The following is a 21,800-nucleotide window of genomic DNA, read 5'->3' as shown; positions in this document are numbered from 1 at the left end:
TTTTTTTTTTAGAGCAGTTTAAATGAGATTTACAGGAAAATTGAACAGAAGATAAGAGATTTTCTGTATGCTCCCAAGGTGTTTTCTGTTTTAACAAGTGGCTTTTAGCAGTGAAGAGCCTCATCACCAAAGTGGGGACTGCAGGGAATAGCAGTGAGTGAGGGAAGAGCTGGGAAGTGATCACTGTAAATCATCGCGATGATAATAATGATGTTTATCAAGCACTTTTACATGGCAGGGTCAGAGCTACATGTCACAGACATTCCTTAAATGTCGTGACAACACTCTGAGCTGGGTTCCATTAGGAGCCCCTCGATGAGGAAGCGTGAAGAGGACAGACCACGAATCCAAAGTCATGTAGATAATAACTGGCAAATTTGCATCAGGGAGTCCGACATTAAAAGCCTCATTCGTAGCTTAGTTGTTGCCGGAAGACCATGTCGGGTAGGCAGCAGTATCACTTAGTATCAGTACCTCAGTACCTGATGTTTTGTTGTGTTGTATTTAAGTTACCCTAGAAGTGAATTTGAATGACTGAGTTGAACCAACATATCTTTCAGTGATAATTATATTAAAACCTTCTTTCTAATCATGCAAAAAAATAAATAAGAACAGGCGGCACTCTTTGCAAAGTTAATGGCAGGGTCTGTAACCTTCAGGCATGGGAAGAATGCACCAGCCTAAGGTGACACTGGACAGAGGAGTCAGGGCAGTAAAGGCCAGGTCCTCACTCTCTTCCTGTTGTCCAGGATCCAGCACATGCTGCTTCATAGTAGCCCTGGGGGAAGTCAGAGGCTGGGAGTACCCACTGCTGCAGTCCATGTAGATCAGGCTGGCAGCGGCAAGGGGACGAGGTGGCTGTCACCATGGGAGAGAGGCCAGCAAACAGGAACTCTGCCTTAGGTAGGGGCATGTACCTCCTGCCAAGCCACAGCCTGACAGGGAGAAAAGCCATTTTTCTTTACTACCGTCTCTTACCAGGGCCTTTCATTGGCTGAGCCCATTGAGAAGCTAGAGGGCAGGGGAGCCGGGGTGATGCAGCCTTCTGGGGCACAGAGCAGGATGGAGGAGGGTAGAGTGAATCTGGAGGGCCACAGCAAAAGCCTTGCTCACAGCCCATCTGTGAATCCTTCCCTGAAGACCACCCTCAGAAGACACAGTGTGGCAGCTTCGAGGTCACTGTGTCATTGGTCAGCAGTTACCTTTGTATATACAGCGTCTTTCACTTGACCTTGTTACTTAATCAGTTTTCTCTGAGCCTTCCAGAAGAAGCCTGCATCAATTTACTTTGCCTTCTGCATAAAAGCCAGCATGTTTGCAGAGGGCTGGTCTCCCCGCATCTGGATGTCTGTGTAGTTTGCAAATTCTTGACCTTGAGAAGGCCCTGGCATGTAGTTATCCCTCTGAGTGTACCCCAGGGCCCTCGGGTATTCGTGTCCTTCAGATGCCCCTTCCTCTGATACACTTTCCGAAGGTTCAGCATTTTCCTTGTCTCATTAAAATTTAATTTTCTGTAACATTGCCAAGGCCAGCCATAGCTATATTTAAATGGCTTTATTGCCTCATTCTTTGCGTTGCCTCTGCTTTTGAGGATTGTGAAGTGGTAAATGTCTTCAGTGAGCGTGCCAGCAGCCATGAAGGGCAGGCGGGGCTTTGCAGATGAGATCTGTGTGTGTACAGGTTTTGCTTCTCTGCAGTATTCATGGAAGGACTCAGGGGTTATTGTGAGATTGACGTGAATGCAAAGGGCTTTGTGGGACAGCAGGAAGCCTCTGGAAGCAAGTGTTAATTTATTTAAGGGCTTGGTACTTGTTTGATTTGGGGGAAACCCACTTAAGCTATAGTAAGATTTTAAGTCTGAATGATCTTTTGAGCATCAGCAATAGAAATGTTTCCTGGACCTATTTTGTAATTGACATAGAAACCACAGTGGATTTTTATAATTATTTTCATTTACCCAGGCAAGTGTAGATGCAATCTTTGGGAAATATTCTCACTTTGAAGTTAGTAAACAAAGGAAACTTTCTGTTGGGAACATGGTTGAGAAGGATATCGCAGTGTGTCTCAAGAATAAGATGATACACACTGACCAGGAAAAAGGAAGCACAAGCCCTTGTGGCTTTCTGGCATAGCAGTTGACATGGCAGGCAGCTGAATCAGGGAAGAACCAGGAGGGATGGGGAGAAAGTCCGAGAAGGTAGGAGGGGCTGGTCCAGGACATTCAAGCTGGGAATTGAGCCTCCAGGTCTCCTGAGAAGTGATCAGTAGAGATTTCTTCTCTAGGTTTTCAGAAGGGAATGTATTATATTAGGGAGAAGATTATACTGTGGTTCAAGTTTCTAATGTATGCTTCTTAAAAAAAAAAAAAAAGGAATCCAGGAAAATTGCAGCATTTGATTAATAAACCATTAGGTCTGTGTTCATTGAGTGACCAGTTGTCACTGTCAGAGATAGTATGTTGAACAAATAGAGAATATTAGAAGTGCATTTGAAGGATGTTAGATGCAGCGGTCTCTTACTGTAAATGTCATTTTTTTTCCCCTTTCTTTCATGCCAGGTTCCTAATATGTCTACCTGACCTCGCTTCTCAATCCTGTTTTGTTTTTCATTCTAATCGCTTTTTATTTGTTGTCTTTCCACTTTTAATTATTTGCCTTTTGTGGGTTTTTTTTTTCTTTTTCTTTTCTGTTTGGATGGTTTGGGTCTAACACTCTTCCTCACCTGGTATTATCTGTGCCATGCGTCTAATCAGTTTCTCCCCCCAAGTACCTCCCCTGACACCTGTAAGTATGCAATATTGTTGATAGATTCGGGGGACATGAGGCAGTTCTGCCTTGAGATGGTGCTCCTTCTTCCTGGCTGGTAGCAAATGAATTGTGAGTCCAGGTCTGCCTGGCACATAGTAGGTGCTCAGTGACTATTTATTAAACAAGTTGCTGTGTTCGCTAAAAACACTGGGCCGGTAGACGTGGAAAGTAAGGGTCGCTTTTGGGAACATGTTGTTGGGTTCCATTTGGATTTGCCTCTGGTGATGGTGACCTTGTGACTGCCTTTAGCCTCGGCACCATTTCTTTTGCAATTGCTTATTTTGGGTGGGTTCTGCCCTTTCTTTTTCCTTCTCTGTTTTTAATGTTGTTTACATCAAGTTGTGCGCTCCTCTTAGCTTAACCTCCCGTGGGCGATGCTGCCGCTGGCCGGCTCTGTGTGCTCCTTCCTTACTGGCTGTCTCATGGCCAGCTTCTTTCTTCCTCTTTGTGCTGCATCTTCTGCTGTTCTTATTGTTGAGATGCCTCTGCTTTCCTCCCTTCTTGCGTGCCTTTATCGATTCTTTCATTCTGCCTTCCTGAGCGACACAGGTCTTGGTCTTTCTAGGATAAGGAGCTTCTGCTTTGTCACACCAGATGAGCACTGAGGTGTGGGAGGGACCCCGAGAGAGTAGAATGTCCACAGCAGGAGAGAGAGAGAGAGAGAGACTATTATTTCTCCTGTCAGCGAGTCTCTGACACTCACTGTGACCTATTCTTTCATTTTTCCATGAAATTCATCTACTATTTCTTGAGGACTCACCTACGCCAGACATTATAGGGTGAATGGTCAGCAAACCCAGTCTGCTTCCAGGGAGGAATGTTGAGTTAGATGAATATGGAAGGAGGAAAACCTAGTTCCTGTTCACAGGTCATAAAGACGGCTTAGTGAACTGGCAGATGAGCCCTAACAGTCCCTTGGTGATGCTGTGCAGGTTGTATTGCTGCTATGTCCCTGTGCCTTGGGGGCGGGGGGTGGTAGCAGTGGTATCAGAGAAAAATGTTGACCCTTCCCTGAAACAATTGAATAGAGGTGACCAGACATTTATGCCAATGTCTGCTGTGTAGGAGAGTGCCATATTGATGAACTCATGCGTATTAGAAGCTAAGTATGATACCAGGCACTGGGTTAGACACTGTTGATACAAAGATGAGCAGCACCGATTGAGTTCACAAGTGCTTATTAATTTCTTCATGCTGTGCTGAATATTGGGTTTCATGGCGAATGAAAACAATGGTGGTGTCCCTGCTCTCATGGAGCTTATAGGCTAGTAGAAAAGGCATACATTGATTAAAGATTCAAAAAATAACAGTGATGTGCACCGTAGGGGAGGAATATACAGTGTTAGGGGAGCATATAAATCAGCATTGGAGCTATCCAGGAACATCAGAAAATGCTTCCCTGCAGAAGTGATGATTAAGTTGCAAGAACAATAGTATTATTGGGATAAGAGAGGCTGGTGAGAAAAGCATTCTATCTAACAGGGCAGTTTGAAGAGGCTAGGTTATGTGTGAGGAACACATTAATTCCTGGATTCCAGGGACTTAGCATTACAGAGGTTGGTTTCTTCCTTTCCCTACATGAGTGATGTAGCTTAGTGAGGAGATTCTATTCTTCATAAGTACTAAGGAACCCAAGCTGATGGGAGCTTCCCCTCTGGAGCATTGCAGGTCACTGTGTGAAGCACAAGGAGAGAATACATGCACTTCTCATGCCTTACTTTTCTCTGTTCCCATCCAGAAGTAACATACTTCTGCTCATGGGCCATTAGCTGGACTGACTGCATGACCTCAGCTAACTGCAAGGAACTTACAGGTGTAGTTTTCTACCTGAGGTGCTAATAATAATCACTGCGGTAATGATTTTGGTTACATCAAAGGAGTAAAGCATATCAATGACCATGCAAACAATGTCTCAGAATGATTTGGTGGCTGATAAATTGTGGGGGTGATGGAAGGGAAAGAGTCAAGGAGGAGGAGGTGGCTTTTAGCACTTGGGTGAATGTAGAATTAAGGTACAATTCATAAGGTTAAGCAAACAATGGTTAGAGGCTTTTCAGAGAGGAGATAAGTTTGGTTGAGGTTATGTTTAGTCTGGGGTGTTACTTAGAAGATATCGACAGTGTAGGACTAGAGCTTGCACAAGTGAGGGTTGGTGATGGCATTTTGAGAGAAGCACAAATAGGAGTGATAGGTGAATCTAAAGTACAGAAAGAAGATGGTAAGGATGGTACCCTGGGGTACACGTCCATGCAGCTGACACCAGGAGAAAAAAGTCATCCAAAGAATTGGATAGCACATGGAGTTAACAGTAGCCTGTAAGGGGCATTTCAAAAGGAAGTAGTGGCCTCCACTGTCAAATGCTATAGACATGAAAGAAGATGAATGAGACCAGGTCATTGGGTCAGGGAATGGAGGAGATCATTGATGATATTCTAGGAAGGAGAAAGGAATGGTGGAATCATGGGAGATTTTTAAAGTCATGGGTAGGGTTTTTGGTGGGGGAGAGGGGAAGAGAGTACATCCTAAACATGATGATAGGAATAGAATAGGGATTAAGCGGAGAGAGAAAAAACGAAAACACAGGAAGAATAGGATTTAGAGGAGACAAGAGCACACTGAGTACAGAGTTAGCTGAGACTCAGTTAGCCTTGGGAACGAAGAAGTGGCAATTTCATTCTTAGAGATAATAGCAGTAGATGGGAGGAGAATTGGAAAATACAGAGAAATAGTTGAGAATGAAGAAGGGGATGTTAGCAGAAATGAAACGATGTACATAGCCTATGTAGAATTCAAGATTAGAGTTTCCCCATTTGTAATCCTGAAATGTACAATAATTTACATCTAGGACTAAATATTCAGGTTAGCTCACAAAGATCAGAATTCATATATATCTTGATTGGGGGCCGCATATTGAGGACCCTGTGAAAGGGCTATTGTTGGAAAATTAAAAACAATAGTTTGCATTTTGAATAATTGTGCATTGATTATTGTGCTGTTTTTATGAGAACATAAACGAACCTGCTGGGTGGAATTGACTACAGATCTTTTAAAACAGAGTCAAGGTACCTTGTAGGACTATGTTTAAGAATTAATTAGTGAGAATATCTCTCAAATGTCAGGCACTTGCTTATTATTACTATTTTTGAAGTGGGCGCAGTGTGTCCTGGGTGCCCTATTGATCATTGTTATCAGTTTAAAACCTGTCAGTCAGCCTAGCTGTGAATTGCCTAAAGAAATTCAATTATAAAGTGGTTGACTAAAATAACTTATCCATAAGGAGGGAATGAATTATACCCATCAGAATTCATTTGCAATATTAAGTCAGATATTTTTTTAGAGGATTAGTTTTTCAGTGTTCACTTTAAATGTTGGGCAGACCATTTTTATCCTGATTTAAGAGCCAGACTTAGGTGTTGTTTGGCTGGATTCAACTGTCTTGGCCAGCCCTGCTGAATATAGACCTGCTGGCCCAATGCCTACGCTGTGTGAATGACTGCCCCATACGTTTAGAGTAAGCTCCGTGTGACTTCAGAAGTTGGGAAAAGAGTGAAAAGCCCTGCAGACTCATCTGAGAAGATTAAAAAAAAAAAAAAGTCAGGCACCAGTTGTAAAGTGTTGCTGGATGAATGCCATTTATTTTTCATTTGTGCTGGAGAGTTTTAAAAATAACTTTTGGTAATCTCAAACAGATTCACCTTGTCAAAAATTTTGGAAAGGAACAGGAGAGAGTTCACTCATAAGGGGAACATTCAACCGAAGTCCACATAGGCCTGCCTTTCTAATACCATGAATGTAGAATCACTCAAATTATGGTGGGATCGTGAACCATAATTTGGGGGTGAGGGTACAATGAAGAGCAGAGAGCAGGGGGAGGAAAACAGGAGGTGGGAAAAGGTGGGGTGTATGCAGTCATGTATTCTGGCAGAAGCAAGGGGTAGGGGTGGAGAAAGCATAGGAAGAAGCATCTGGGAGGAAGGTAGGTTTGGGCGTAATTAGGAGACTCTTCAATGCCTGAGTGAGAAGTTGGTACTTTTTTGAATGGAGGAGTGAGATACAACATATGTAAGTTTAATTAGGTATGTATTCAGGTGTATGTAAAATGGATTAGAGAGAAGAGATACTGGAGGCAGGGAGATGAATTAGGAAGGTGTTGTGATGATCTAAATGAGAAACTGTAAAGATGTAAGTAAGGAGAGTTGTTCTCTGACATGAAGGAAAAGATACAAAAGATGTGGTAGATGTCAACTTTTTTTTATATCAGCTACTGACAGGAAGAAAAGGGGATTGGAGATGGGGCTAAGATGTTGACATCCTTTCCATCAACAGAAGGAGTTAAATCAGGAGGAAGGACTACTTTTCATTTGGGATCAGCTAATGTAGCAAGTTCAGATATCTACTTCCTTCGTCATAGACGTGTTAGAGTTTATCAGAGGTGTTCTTCCTTGAGATGTCCACTTGGGAGCCATGGACATGACATTGATGGAGTGAATCAATTTTGGAGAAGGGAGTATGAGGGTGTAAAAGTAGAGAGCAGGGTTCAGCTGCATACCTACAGTTAAGAGGTGAGGGAGGGAGCGTGGCTGTGGGAAAAAGTAGAGGAGGATCATCCAGGGAGGGAGAAGAAAAATGAAGCCAAAGAAGGGCTAGAGAAGTCAAAAGGCGATGTAGAAGCCGATGGAAGAAGGAGTTGGCAGAAGGAGAGCACTGTGGATAATGAAGAATGAGAAAATATCTGTGGATGTGTCCACTAGGATCTCCCTGAAAGCCAGGATGCAAGAAATTCAGGGGTGAGTGTGTGATGGGAAGCTAGAGGAAGGCCGTGTGTTTAGTGCTCTCACTGCTGCTTCTCTTTCCGGTCGTACTCCACTGTTGGCTGTGGCCTGCCCTTGGCTTCAGTCCTTCTCCACAGAGAATTATGGATAGTCTCTACGAAACAGAGGTGGCCATGGGGTGAGACTGTTTGGCATCCCAGGACAGACTCTTCCATCCAGAATTTTGGTAGAATAAGGTTGTCATTTAAAAGGGAAAATGGGGTCAGGAGAGACCTGAATATAATTGTGACAGGATGAAATCAGAAAAAAATGAGATTGAATTACAAGAAAAAAGAACTAACTGGTAACATTACATCTTTGCAAAGTCAGGTGGGGAAGAGATCAAGTCTGGGTTTGGCTTGGCAAGGAAAGCCAAGAGACATGAGGGAGAAGGTAAATATACAGAGAGATTTTAAAAGCAGAATGGAAGGAATTTGGGGCACTTTAAGTTGGATTTCTTCAGCCTTCTTATTACAATTTGAAATAGTCTCCTGTGAGAATGAATGGGTGGTAAAATGCGGAACTAAGGCCTTTGAGAATGTTTAGAATAATTGATGAAGGTTAGGTGATTCAGAGTCGATGTGAGACAAATAACATAAGGATTGGACAACCCTGAGGGCCAGGTGAGGTTGGATGTCATATATTTGTAGTAACTTAGGTTATGGCTTTTTTCCTGCAGTGTTTGGCACCTGAGGGGCAATGCTGGGCTTACCAATACTGAGGATGGATAGAGCAGGAAACGTGGGGTGGGAGGGATACATTACTGATACTGGTTTTGGATGTGGCTCACTTTTTATGAACGGGATCATATGCACTGATTGTTTTATTCCTCCATACTCCTGGAAGCTGACATGTTGGAATTATTAATATCTTGAGATGGTAGACAACAAAGGAGACATGAGAGAAAGCTGTGGCTCTTCCCCAGTTCTTGTCTCCTAAGCTTCTTCTCCCATGAGGCTCACCCAATCCCTTACCACCCTGAGCAGGGCAGGGAATGTGCACACTGGGAGCTTCTAGTCCACTGGTGGGTGGAAGTGGAATTAGTTCTGTTCCGTACTCCCACGAGTGATACAGATGTGAATCCTGGCCTTTGGATGCCCATGGAGTTGTAGCCTTCACTTTATCCCCTTGGCTTTTACAGACTCCTTCTGGGAATCAGCTGCAGTTTCTGTGTAGTGCTCCCCCTGAGCTTGGGATTGCCTGAAACTCTGCTTGCATGGCTGGCCCTGTGTCACCTTCATGGGTCTTCTTAGAGCCTGTTCTTCAGGGACTAGAAGCCTAGACATTTGCTGAAGTCCTACTCTTAATAGAATAAAACCTACATAGCTCCTTTATCCCTCTTGTCAAATTGGGCCTCTTTAGATACTGACGATGGCACAGATCAGATCTGATTTCTCCTTGCCTCTTTGGACACTGAATGCTGAATTTCCCATGACTCATCTTGGGAGCCAGTCTGATAACGATAAGCTGGATCATCTCCACCCAAGTGGGCTGCTTCTTTACAAATCTGTGGTGCTGAGACCTCATTACTCCCTTGGCAAAACCTGTGCAGATGTTCATACTGAGTTGGCAAATTTAAGGTGGGGGTTTAGTAACCAAACTGGTATTTAAGACAAGAGAAGTATGGTATTTAAGACAAGAGAAATATGATATGAAGGAAACCAGAGGGTCAGAGAACAGTAAGACTGATGGGAAGTGGCGAAATATCAAAGTGAACATCAGCGTGCATCATGAAGTCTGGAAAGACAGCTTGGAACCAAAAAACAATAGGGAAAAATGGACAAGGCAACAGACAAAAGAAGGTGATTAGTAACTCATGTTCTCCCCCAAACACCATTGACCTCCTCGTGGAGAAGAGATTGTCTCAAGCTTGCCTTTCCTAGGGTGTTCAGCTAGAATCTAGGTCAGCGTAGGGGTAAAAAAAGTAAAGGTAAATCCTGATGAAGAATCACAGAATCTTTCCTTTGATAAATGCTTGTCAAGAAGATGTTTGTCACTGGTCATGTTGTGAGAAGTCATGCTTGAAATAAAACTTTAGTGGAACCAATTTGTTCAGTGCTGGGCTTACACAAACATGATAAATCGGTCCATTTTTTCTTAGGCTGCTTTAACGTGCTGTGGCTCTGTAGTTCAGCCTGATGAGTAGGGCATGGCTGTGTTGGTAATTATGTTGCTTTCATGACCTGAGTAATCCCTTCACTAGGTGCTGCTTCCAGGAAGCATCTTTCGGGGGTGAGGTTGCCTGGAGTTGGCCTAAACTCCGCTGGTTCTGGAAGTGTATGCACCATACCTGCCCAGGTTATTACTTCAGTAAAATGAAAGGGTCTTTTGGACATAGAAAAAAGTGTCATTTAGGAAACATTTCTAGTGGTTCAATTTGTTGCCTAAATATCTCATTTAGCCTGAATAGTCTCTGTATTGTTCTAAAATGTTTAACCTTTTATTATGAAACTTCTGTTTCTCATAGGTCTTGCCCTCACAAAAACATAACATAATTTTTGAAATGTACCTTGGTGTTACAAAACCAAAACCATCTTGTACAAATTTAATTTTGTTAGTTTGTTTTTTTTAGTGATGAAGTTGACATATCCCTGAATAAGCATCAGGACTCTGGGTTTGCTTCCTAGATCAGTCTTGTGGTGATCTGGGGAAATTTGCTAAGCCTCTGCTAATGGAGTTTTCTCATCTCTTAAATGAGAAGAATGAAAATTCCTTCATCAGGGAGATTGTGAAGAAACCTGTGGTAGCCCTTTGAAAACCACAGGGTTATACAAATATATGGTGCTATTCTTGGACTGAAACTGAAACCCTAAGGCTTGCACAGAGAAATAGAGCAGCAGAATTGGTAGTTTATAAGCTTGGGTGTTCTTATCTTCTTTCCTTCTTTTATGGATGTTTGCTTATCTTGCTGCATCCAAAGTGACTCCAGCACAGCCCTGCTGCCATTTTGAACATTCATACATCAGTTAACCAAATTCATATGCTAATATTTATCTAATTTAAGCCAATCTGAAATTCTACATGCATTGCACCCCCGTGGGATCACTTTGGTTGTCTTCACACAATCTGTGCCTTATTTTACTTAGTCCAAGTTACCCTTCGTTTACTGAGTGAACATCAAATCTATGTAAGGTAGGGAGTATGGCACGGCCCCTGTTCTCAAGGACTTCCCCTCTGGTGAAATGAAAATGAGCTAGCTGTAAATTTGCTGTATGAAAAGTAGAAACATCTAGTGACTTGAGGCAAACTGTGCTGTAGGGAAAATGAAGTTTGGAGCATTCTTCACATGCCCCATGATGATGTTCTTTACTCATGTACGGTGGCTCTCAATTGCCCAGAGGCCCAGTCTAAGCCATGGCTGGTCCTTCTCCCTTAATGCCTTTTTAACATCTACTGTCCTAGCTCCTCTGGCGACTAGGTAAGAGCTAATGAAATCAATCAACCATATATTCATTCAATATGTACTTCGTGAACATCTGCCATATGATGTATTGGGTTTTGAAATATTTTGAAGCTCAGAGGAGAAAACTGCATTAGCCGAGTTTTATGCTAATGGTGAAATTTCTCATGCCAGGAATAGGATTGTAGAGGGAATTTGAGAGGGTCAGTGGAGGTGTCAGCTAGTCTCCTATAGTTGTGTGATTACCCTTCTTACGTGTTAAACTGATTTTTAAGTCATTTTTTTGTTGTTATTGAACTTCACTAATTTATTGCAAATTTAGTGAGCTATGACATATGCTTAAAGCCAATGTAACTGTAGTTTTAATATTTTTGTCACTTTCTGATTTTTTCCATTTTTAAAATTGTATTATTGAGGTACAATTAGCATACAGCAGTATATTAGTTTCAGGTGTAAAACAATGATTTGATATTTGTATATATTGCTAAATGACCACCATAATAATTCTAGTTAATATCCAGCACCATACGTAGTTATATAATTTTTTTTCTTCTGAAGAGCAATTTTAAGATCTACTCTCTTAGCAACTTTCAAGTATGCAATATACAGTATTATTAACTATAGTCTCCATGCTGTACATTACATCCTCATAACTTGTTTTATAACTGGATGTTTATACCTTTTGATTCCCTTCACCCATTTTGCCCACTCCCACACCCCCCAGCCTCTAAGCAACCAGCAATCTGTTCTGTGAGCTTGTTTTGTTTGTTTGTTTTAGGTTCCACACATAATTGAGATCGTGCAGTATTTGTCTTTCTCGGTCTGACTTATTTTACTTAGTGTAATGCCATGTCCATCCATGTCACAGATGAGAGAAGATTTCATTCTTTTTTTTACCTAAGTCTTGATTGAGGTTTGGATAACTGAAGGGTGGGTTAGGCAGAACTAATTTAATGTTGATTTTGGATTTCTTAAAAAAAAAAAAATTATGAATAGGAGTGCATTAGATATTCTGGGGATTTATTTCAAACAGAAGAAGGTTTTCTCAGAAAGACTTGTTTTACTCTTTTCTATAACTAATTGTTGGAAATGTCTCAGTCAAATACAAAACTGGCTTTTACCCATTTTCCTTGGTTTCTAAGGGTTTTTCTGCATGAGAAAGCTAGGATTGGGTGATTAGGTACTGCTAGATAAACTGGTATAACTCAAATGCCCCCAGGTAGTCAAGAGTTGTTGTCACCTCACTGGGAGACACTCATTTCCGATGGCCACCGTCAATAAACAATCCACACATTGCTAAGGGTTCATTAAATTCTCTGTGGTATCTGGTAACTAGTGGCAGTTGTGTTTGTGAGAGACAGCAGCGAGGTCAGACCTCATGTGCAAAGTCAGGTAAAGGCAGAGCATTGCTATCTCTCACTCTCAGGATTATGCTTTCCCAGAGATTCATCGCAGGCAAGCTCCACGCACAGAGAATGTCCATATGATGCCAGCACAACAGCTCACAAATACAAAATTTAAGTACTCAGCCATGTGTCTCTAAACAGGGCATTTGGTGGGCCCTCTTCTCCCCTGAATGGATCATTCCATTGTTTTGGCAGGATATAACTACAGCTTCAATTACATTGCTTGGAAAATAAGAGGCGCCTCAGAGAACATTTTTTTTTCAAGGCCACTTAAAGCGTTGATTAACAAAGACACCAGCAGGGACCAAATGAATACTTAGTTCACAATAGCACTAGAAATATTGCAAGCAACACAAAGCAAGCCAAAGAAAGTACTTAATTAGAGTGTGTAAAACTTGACCTTTCCCGGGCACTATGACATCTTGTAGAAAGTATAATCCAGAGGCACAGAGTTCCTGTAGAGAGCTCAACACCCTTAGGTTTGCTGAAGTTCTCATGCATAAGGGGTGTTGATACCCTGGAGCGCTTTGTCTTGTACTTCTGCATACGTGTACAGAGAGCTTCTAGATTGTGTTAGTTTCTGTAAGTACTAAAATGTGATTAAGAAACAAATTCTTTAAAACTTGAATGAATGTTTGGAGACAAGTAGAATAATTTATTTTTTGGGTTTTGTCCCCTCTAGGAAACATTCAATGTAATTGAATCAAAACATGACCTTGAAGTTCACAGTGCATTTATTATTTGCCCCCGCACCCCCTTCACACTCTGCTTGCATTCTTAGGTGAAAGGAGTGATGCTCTGAGGTAGCATCCACAGAGCCCTAACCAGGGTAATTTCAAGTGTGTTCTCCTAAATTTGCACTCTAGCTGTAGACCAGGCTGGTCCTGTGGCTGTGCAACCTGGATGTGAGTGTGTGTTCTTGAGAATGAGAGAGACAATATATGTCTATGTGTATAAGAGGAATGTGCATTGGAATGAGAGACGCGTGGGACGTTGTAGACACTTGAGCAGCCTTCTTCCTGCTGTAGAGAGCATGGCTCTTGGGAACTGAGAACTGACTCACTCTCCTCTTACAATTGGGCAAGTAGGATAATTTATGAGAGATTCCTTCTCAGCCCCTTTTCCTGATTCATTTCATCTCTCCCAATTTACAAAGTAAGACATTGGACAGTCCAACGTTTCAGTCCTTGACCCTCTTCCCTTTTCTATTTCAACTAATTCCCTAGGTGATTTCAACCTTGCTGCAGAACTCCAGATTCTTATATATATTAATAATTGCGTATTTGATATTTCTTCTTGAATATCCAATAGGTTTTCTTACTTAACATGTCCAAAACCAAAAGTCTAATATCCCCATTCTCCCCAAACCTAGCTGTATGATCAGTCTTCATTGAGAGTAACGCCACCTTTTCTGTTTCTAGGCCAGGCACCGAGGAGTCACTGTTGACTTTCTCTGAAATTTCATATCCAAACTACCAGTGAATCTTATTGGCTCTGCTTTCAAAACATCCAGAATCCATCCACTTTCCCCACTTATCCTACTAGCACTCTGGGCAAGCCACCATCATTTCTCTCCTGGATTATTCTGATAGCTTCCAGACTGGTCTCCCTGCATGTACTCTTGCTCCTGAGTATTTATTCTTCACATAGCAACCAGAGTGATCGTGTCACTGTATCACTCTTCTATTTGCAATGCTCTTAATTGCTTCCCTTTTTACAGCCTGAAAGCAGAAGTCCTTACAGGACTGAATAGGTGGGCCCTCTGTGATCTGGCCCCTGCTTTCTCTCTGACCTCACCTCCCAACACACTTCACCTCACTTCCCGCTATGCCATCCTTGGTTTTGTCTCTTCAGTCACACCTAGTAGACTTCTGCCTCAGGGCCTTTGTGTGTGCTGTTCCCTATCTTTCACCTTCAGGTACTTTGTATGGTTTATGCCCTAATTCAGGTCTCTGGTAAAATGCTACCTCTTGGACTTAGCTGTATAAAATAACACAGTAATAGCCTCCTCATGCTACCATTACCTCAGTCCTTTATTTTTCTCCATAGTACAAACCACTGTGTATTATACAGCTTAATGAACCAGATTGTGGAGGGGAGCGGCAGACTTTGCTTATGGATGCTACTGGCACTCCCAAGTCTTACTCAAGAATGAGCAAGAGGGAAAAAGAGAAAGGAAGAGCCATTGGAAGGGGAAGTGCAAGCTATAGAAAGAAAGGAAAACCTGCCATTCAATGCCACTTTGTCAGCAGTGTCCAAGTTGCTTGTCTTGAACCAGTTTCCTAGAGGAATCTCTTCTGTGGAGAGCAATTCTATCAACACAGCTGCCAGTAAAGATGAGCCATAATATATATGAAATGAAGGAATTCTGGAAATTTATAATTTAAGGTTCAGGCCTTTGAGTTTTTCCTGCGAGTCTTACAGGGGTTAAGCACGTTCCTGATTCCTGTTATTCAAGCTTCTCTGTCCCTTTGCCTCTGTAGCTCCTGTTGTCACCTCCTTACTCATAACCCTACCCTAGTTATGTTCTCATTGAGAAAGACTATTAGCAAGTTGTACAAATGAAGGTGTTTAAAATACATTAACAGTTAATTAAGGCTTCTCTGCTGTTACATGTAGAGGAGGATAAAGACCATTAACACTAAAGTGGGGGCCGGAGTAATTTGCCTTAAATAAAAAGTGAGGAGCTAAGCACAAGATCTTTGACGATTTTTCTATTTGTGAATCTCCATGTGCTTGCACACATGAGGACAGCCTTATCTTTTTTTAATATGCAAGGTAGAGGTCGTGTAGTATGCAATTATGGACAATGAAATATGTTCATGGGCTTGGTTTGTGGTATTTCCAACTGAGAAGTAGAAGCTGTTCTAAAATGGAACAATTTTCGCCAGCTCTAAAAATAGAGATTAACTCCTCCTCCACCCCCCAGGCCCCACTTTCCTGCCAGTTCTCCAGTTCTCACCCGCCCTAGCCAAGGCTGTAGAACAGGAATCAAGCCAGCTCCCTGGGCAGATTTCTTTAACAACTAGTACTGCTATTTCTGATCTTTGTATCTTTTTTTTTTTAAAGCAAAAATTCATATCTGTGAAAAGATTAAACCTATTGGGAATGATAGTGTTTCAAGTGCTCATTGCCTTTTTACATAAATCATTTTAACTGTCCCCCCACCCCCCCCACCGTAGGTTTTGATTTTTCTTCAAAAATGCAATTGGTGTAGCCATCATAGTGCACAGACCCTCGTGCACAGTCCATTCTGACTGGGACCAGATAGGACAAATGTGAGACGCCAACATGACTTGGGCATGTTGGCACCCAGGGTGAGTGAGCTCAGGGGGCTTCTGAGCAGGTTTATCCACAGCCCTTACGGAGCATAAAACTGCCTATGTTTTACAGAGTTAGCCTCAGAAGACAATCAGATTGACCCATAATTCACTAGGAACATAGAAGGTGAGATTCAATGTAACTCAGGACTATTTTAAACATCCCTGTCCAACCCCCACCAGAATTTCAATCAGATTGACAATATTAGCTTAATTAGCCAAAATTGAACTACCAGATGTAGAAGTACCTGGAATTTCTCCTTGAACATAATTTAGAGACACAGGATAAATGGGTAGGGGTGTTAGAGCTGGTGATGTTTGGTGTGAAATTTGGTAGGCTCAGAAAGCCTATTTACAACAATTTTCCTAAAAATCAATTTCAAGGATAAATCTCATAGACTTTTTGTGTCGACTCTTATGTATGATATGAAATGATGCCCTTGAAGTGTCATATACAAAATTAAAGAAATCTTAGATCAAATTTATCTTAAAGATAAAAAGATATGTATTATCTTTTAATATATATCAGGTTAATGTATTCAATATTTTTGGAAGATTTCCATGAGCTATTCAGGTTAACACTGATTTAAGTTACTAAGTTTCTGGGGCTTTCACATATATGTGAGAAACGATATTTAATTATCCTATGGAATGTTGAAGACAAGGATCTAATATATAAAGGCAGATCCAGGTTTTGTGGGGCCTGAAACATAAAATTTGGAGGAACTTTTAAAGGAAAACAAAAGTTTAGGTACAAATGGAATATTTATAATGAGAAAAGCCATCACAATCAATTACAGATTAAAAAAATACTGATAAATACCACCATTATCATGTAATATCCAGAAAAATTATGTAACATTTTCATGGATTGCCTCCATTGTTCATTCTTTGCAAAACATTTTTGGCTGCATCGTCTTTGATCCCTTCAACAACAACAATTTTTGTGATATTTTTTACAGAGAGCTTAAAAAAATAATTACCTTCCCTCTGTCAAGGTTGATTGGACTTTGTTTTTTATTGCTAATTTAGGAACATTTTAGATTTTATTAGTAATGTCATATACTTTTCTTCTTTTTTTTTTTTTTTTTTTTTTTTAGCATTGCTGTTAAATTAGGGAAATTCAATCAAATTTCTTTCACTGTAACTTTCTATAAGATTTCAAACACTTTTCCATAGACTGATTTCTGGCTCTGAACATTTATTTCAAGCCTTGTTTTCTCCTTCCCCACCCCATTCCTTTTTGGTGTTGAGAAATGAAGGCCACATTTATTTTGCAATCTCTCCCTGCATCTTTGGGTCATGACGCAGGGGGAATTGGGACAGTGTGTGGTAAGAGCATTCATGGAAGCCATTTCTCTACTAGGACCCCTAGCAAGAACTAGCCTTACATGGAAGCACATAAATGTATCTGCCAAATCCTAACTAAATGTACTTACTCCCAACTCAGCTGCTGCTTAGCAGGGTTCCAAAATGCCCATAGATGTTACCACACCTCCTGGGAGGTGTATGTGTTTGACAGGGTGTGTGAAGGAGGAAAAATTGGAATTGAAGGAAGCAATCTTAATGGTAGTGGTAATAGATCTCACTTTTGCAGAATTTACAAAAAACGTAAGTCTGTCTGAACACATTGCTAGGGCTCCTCCCACGTCCTTGGAAGAGGCCCATGCAAGTGACAGTCCTAAAGCTTAAGCTTCATTATCATCACAGTAAATCTGCCCATTGCTAATATATATTAGCGATTCGTCAAATCCATCACCAAGAGTGCTCTCCAGAGTAAGAGTATGGCACTTTCCCTCACCAGCAACTCCAAACCCCCAGGGTCACATTCAGTTCTCATAATTTAAGCATGTGATTTAAAATCTTCTTGTATTTAATGATTCTGTCTATTACTCCTCCTATTAGCACCCTTGCCTTCATTAAAAAGTACTGAGAAAGAAAGTCTTTATTCTTTTTTTTGAGGCTATGCAAATGTTGGGCTGACTCTGGGCTTGAGATGGAGTTAACACCCATTCATTCCCTTGGATTAACTCAGATGAGCTATTAACCATAAACAGCACTATTATACTTTCCTTCCGCATTAGCTTTGCTGGTGATTTTAATTTAATACTCAATGTGGGATATGCATATCTATCAGTTGGACTGCTGTTAGGAGTCTTGTCTGCTAAATGCTTTCTTACAGTAATGGCATTGTCAGGCTGCGTGTCAGATTCATTTTGTGCAGAAATAGCCTGTCAAGTATACCTGACCTGTTTTCCTTCCACTGAAGGAATTAAGATCTTGACTGGTGAATGTATACACGTGTTTATGTCAGTCCAGATGGGTTGGCTTGCATCTGTTACACGTTACACTAATTAGTGGTAGAATCCAGAAGGTTTAATTGTTTATCTTCGTGATTGGAAATTGACATGTTAGGAATTGTGTAAGAATTAGCATAATTTTCTTAAGTATTATTCATATAATTTCATAATTTGATAGCAAAGTACAATATGTAAGAATTGGTTTATTCTCTTACTAAGTATCATGGAAGGGTAATGTTTTTCTTGAGATTTTTAATTACCTCCATCTAAATAATTTTCAGGTTTTTTTCAATTATAGTTGACATTCAATATTTTGTATTAGTTTCAGGTGTACAGCATAGTGATTAGACATTTGTATAATTTATGAAGTGATGCCCCTAATTAGTACCCGCCTGGCACTATATATACTTATTACAATATTATTGACTGTCTTCCCTATGCTGTACTCTGTATCCCCACAATCACCTCGCAACTAACAATTCGTACTTCCCAATCCCTGTGCCTTTTTCACCCCGCCCCTTAACCCCCTCCCATCTGGTAACCATCAGCTTGTTCATTGTATCTAGGAGACTGTTTCTGTTTTGTTTTTTTCCCTTAGATTCCACATATAAGTGAAATCACATGGTATTTTCTTTATTTCGCTTAGCACAACACCCTCTAGTTCCATCCATGTTGTCACAAATGGCAAGATGTCATTATTTTTTTTATTTTTATGGCTGAGTAACATTCAGTTGTATGTATGTACCACATATTCATTATCCAGTGGTCTGTTGACGGGCACTTAGGTTGCTTCCATATCTTGGCTATTGTAAATAGTGCTGCAGTGAACATAGGGGTGCATGTATCTTTCTGAATATGTTTTGGTTTTCTTTGGCTAAATACCCAGAAGTGGAGTTGCTGGGTCATAGAGTAGCTCTATTGTTAATTTGAGGAAACTTCATATTGTTTTCCATAGTGGCTGCACCAATTTACAACCCCACCAACAGTGCACAGGGGTTCCCTTTTCTCCACGTCCTCGCCAATACTGTTCTTTGTTGATTTATTAATAATAGCCATTCTGACAAGAGTTAGGTGGTTTCTCATTGTGACTTTAATTTGCATTTCTCTTGTGATTAATGATATTGAGCATCTTTTCATATGTCTGTTGGCCATCTACATGTCCTCTGGAGAAATGTCTATTCAGGTCCTCTGCCCATTTGTTAATTGGATTGTCTGTTTTTTTGGTGTTGAGTTGTATGAGTTCTTTATAAATTTTGGATATTAACCCCTTACCAGAAGTATCATTGGCAAATATCTTCTTCCATTCAGTAGGTTGTCTTTTCTTTCTTTTTTTGTTTTGTTTTATGGTTTCCTTTGCTGTGCAAACACTTTTTAGTTTGATGTAGTCACATTTGTTTATTTTTTTCTTTGGTTTCCCTTACCCGAGGAGATATGTCAGACAAAATATTACTAAGAACAGTCTAAGAGTTTACAGCCTGTGTTTTCTTCTAGGAGTTTTATGGTTTTGGATCTTATATTTAAGTCTTTAATCCACATCGAGTTTATTCTTGTATGTGAAATAAAAAGGTGGCCCATTTTCAGGTGTTTTTGTTTTTTTTAATTAAAGTTTATTGGGGTGACAATTGTTAGTAAGTTACATAGATTTCAGGTGTACAATTCTGTATTACATCATCTATAAATCCCATTGTGTGTTAACCACCCAGAGTCAGTTCTCCTTCCATCACCATATATTTGATCCCCTTTACCCTCATCTACCACCCCCTTCCCCCCTTACCCTCTGATAACCACTAAACTATTGTCTGTGTCTATGAGTTTTTTGTTTCTCATTTGTCTTGTTCTTTTGTTGTTTTTGGTTCATATACCACATATCAGTGAAATCATATGGTTCTCTGCTTTTTCAGTCTGACTTATTTCGCTTGGCATTATAATCTCAAGATCCATCCATGTTGTCACAAATGGTCCTATTTTATATCTTTTCTTACCGCTGAATAGTATTCCATTGTGTATATATACCACAATTTCTTTATCCATTCATCTATTGAAGGACATTTTGGTTGTTTCCATGTCTTGGCCACCGTAAATAAAGCTTCAATGAACATTGGAGCACACTTGTCTTTATGTATAGATGTTTTCAGGTTTTTTGGGTAGATACCCAGGAGAGGGATTGCTGGGTCATATGGTAATTCTATTCATAATTTTTTGAGGAAACTCCACGCTGTCTTCCATAGCGGCTGCACCAATCTGCATTCCTACCAACAGTGTATTTTATTTTTGTGTGGCATGTATCTGTCCAGTTATACCAATAATATTTATTGAATAGACTGTCTTTATCCCATTGTATATTCTTGCCTCCTTTGTCATAGATTAAATGACTGTATAGGCGTGAATTTGTTTCTGGGCTCTCTATTCTGTTCCATTGATCTATGTCTGTTTTTATGCCAGTACCGTGCTGTTTTGATTACTAAAGCCTTATACTGTAGTTTGATTTCAGGTAGCGTGATACGTCCAACTTTGTTCTTCTTTCTCAAGATTGCTGTGGCTACTGGGGGTCTTTTATGGTTCCATATAAAGTTTAGGATTATTTGTTATAGTTCTGTGAAAAATGCCATTGGTATTTTGATAGGGATTGCATTGAATCACTAGATAGCTTTGGGTAGTATGGATATTTTAACTATGTTTTTCTTCTATCCATGAGCACAGTGTATATTTTCATTTATTTGTATCTTCAGTTTTTTTCTTCAATGTCTTATAATTTTCTGAGTACAGGTCTTTTACCTCCTTGGTTAAATTTATCCATAGGTATTTTATTTATTTATTTTTGATGCAATTATAAATGGGATTGTTTCTTAATTTCTCTTTCTGATGGTTTGTTATTGGTGTATAAAAATGCAACCTATTTTTGAATATTAATTTTATATCCTACTTTACTGAATTTATCAATTCTAGTAGTTTTGTAATAGAATCTTTAGGGTTCTCTATAGTGTCATGTCATCTACACATAATGACAGTTTTACTTCTTCCTTTCCAATTTGAATGTCTTTTATTTCTTATCTGATTGCTGTGGCTGGGACTTCCAATATTATGTTAAATAATAGTGGTGAAAGTGGGCATCCTTGTCTTATTCCTGAGCTTAAGGAAAATGCTTTTAGCTTTCTCCCGTTGAGTATGATGTTAGCTGTGTGTTTGTCATATATGACCTGTATTATGTTGAAGTATATTCCCTCTATTTCCACCTTACTGAGAGTTTTTATCATAATTGGATGCTGGACGTGGTCAAACTCTTTTTCTGCATCTATTGATATGATCATATGATTTTATCTTTCATTTTATTTCTGTGGCATATCATGTTAATTGATTTGCAAATATTGAACCAACCTTGCATACCAGGAATAAATCCCACTTAATCATAGTGTATGATCTTTTAAATGTATTCCTGAATTCATTTGTTAATATGTTGTTGAGTGTTTTTGCATATGTGTTCATCATGGATATCAGCCTATAATTTTCTCTCTTTTTTTGTAATATCTTTGTCTGGCTTTGGGATCTAAATAATGGTGGCCTCATAGAAGGATCTTGGGAGGCTTCCCTTCTCTTGAATTTTTTGGAATGGTTTGAGAAGAATAGGTGTTAATTCTTTGAATGTTTGGTAAAATTCACCTGTGAAGCCATTCAGTCCAAGACTTTTGTTTGAGAGTCTTCTGATTACTGATTTGATTGTGTTAGTAGTAATTGGTTGGTTGGTTCAGATTTTCTGTT

The 21,800-nt window shown here is 40.1% G+C and overlaps 1 protein-coding gene across 7 annotated transcripts in view; it reads left to right on the top strand.

The window, feature by feature from the left end:
• CCDC85A (coiled-coil domain containing 85A) overlaps positions 1-21,800 on the top strand; it is a 175,776-nt gene that overhangs the window by 65,075 nt on the left and 88,901 nt on the right. The window lies entirely within an intron of this gene.

The sequence above is a fragment of the Rhinolophus sinicus genome, chromosome 2 (genome assembly GCF_057876585.1).
Source record: "Rhinolophus sinicus isolate RSI-liver-muscle chromosome 2, RSI-T2T, whole genome shotgun sequence".
Lineage (NCBI taxonomy): Eukaryota > Metazoa > Chordata > Mammalia > Chiroptera > Rhinolophidae > Rhinolophus > Rhinolophus sinicus.
This window is presented reverse-complemented; position numbering and strand designations above follow the sequence as displayed.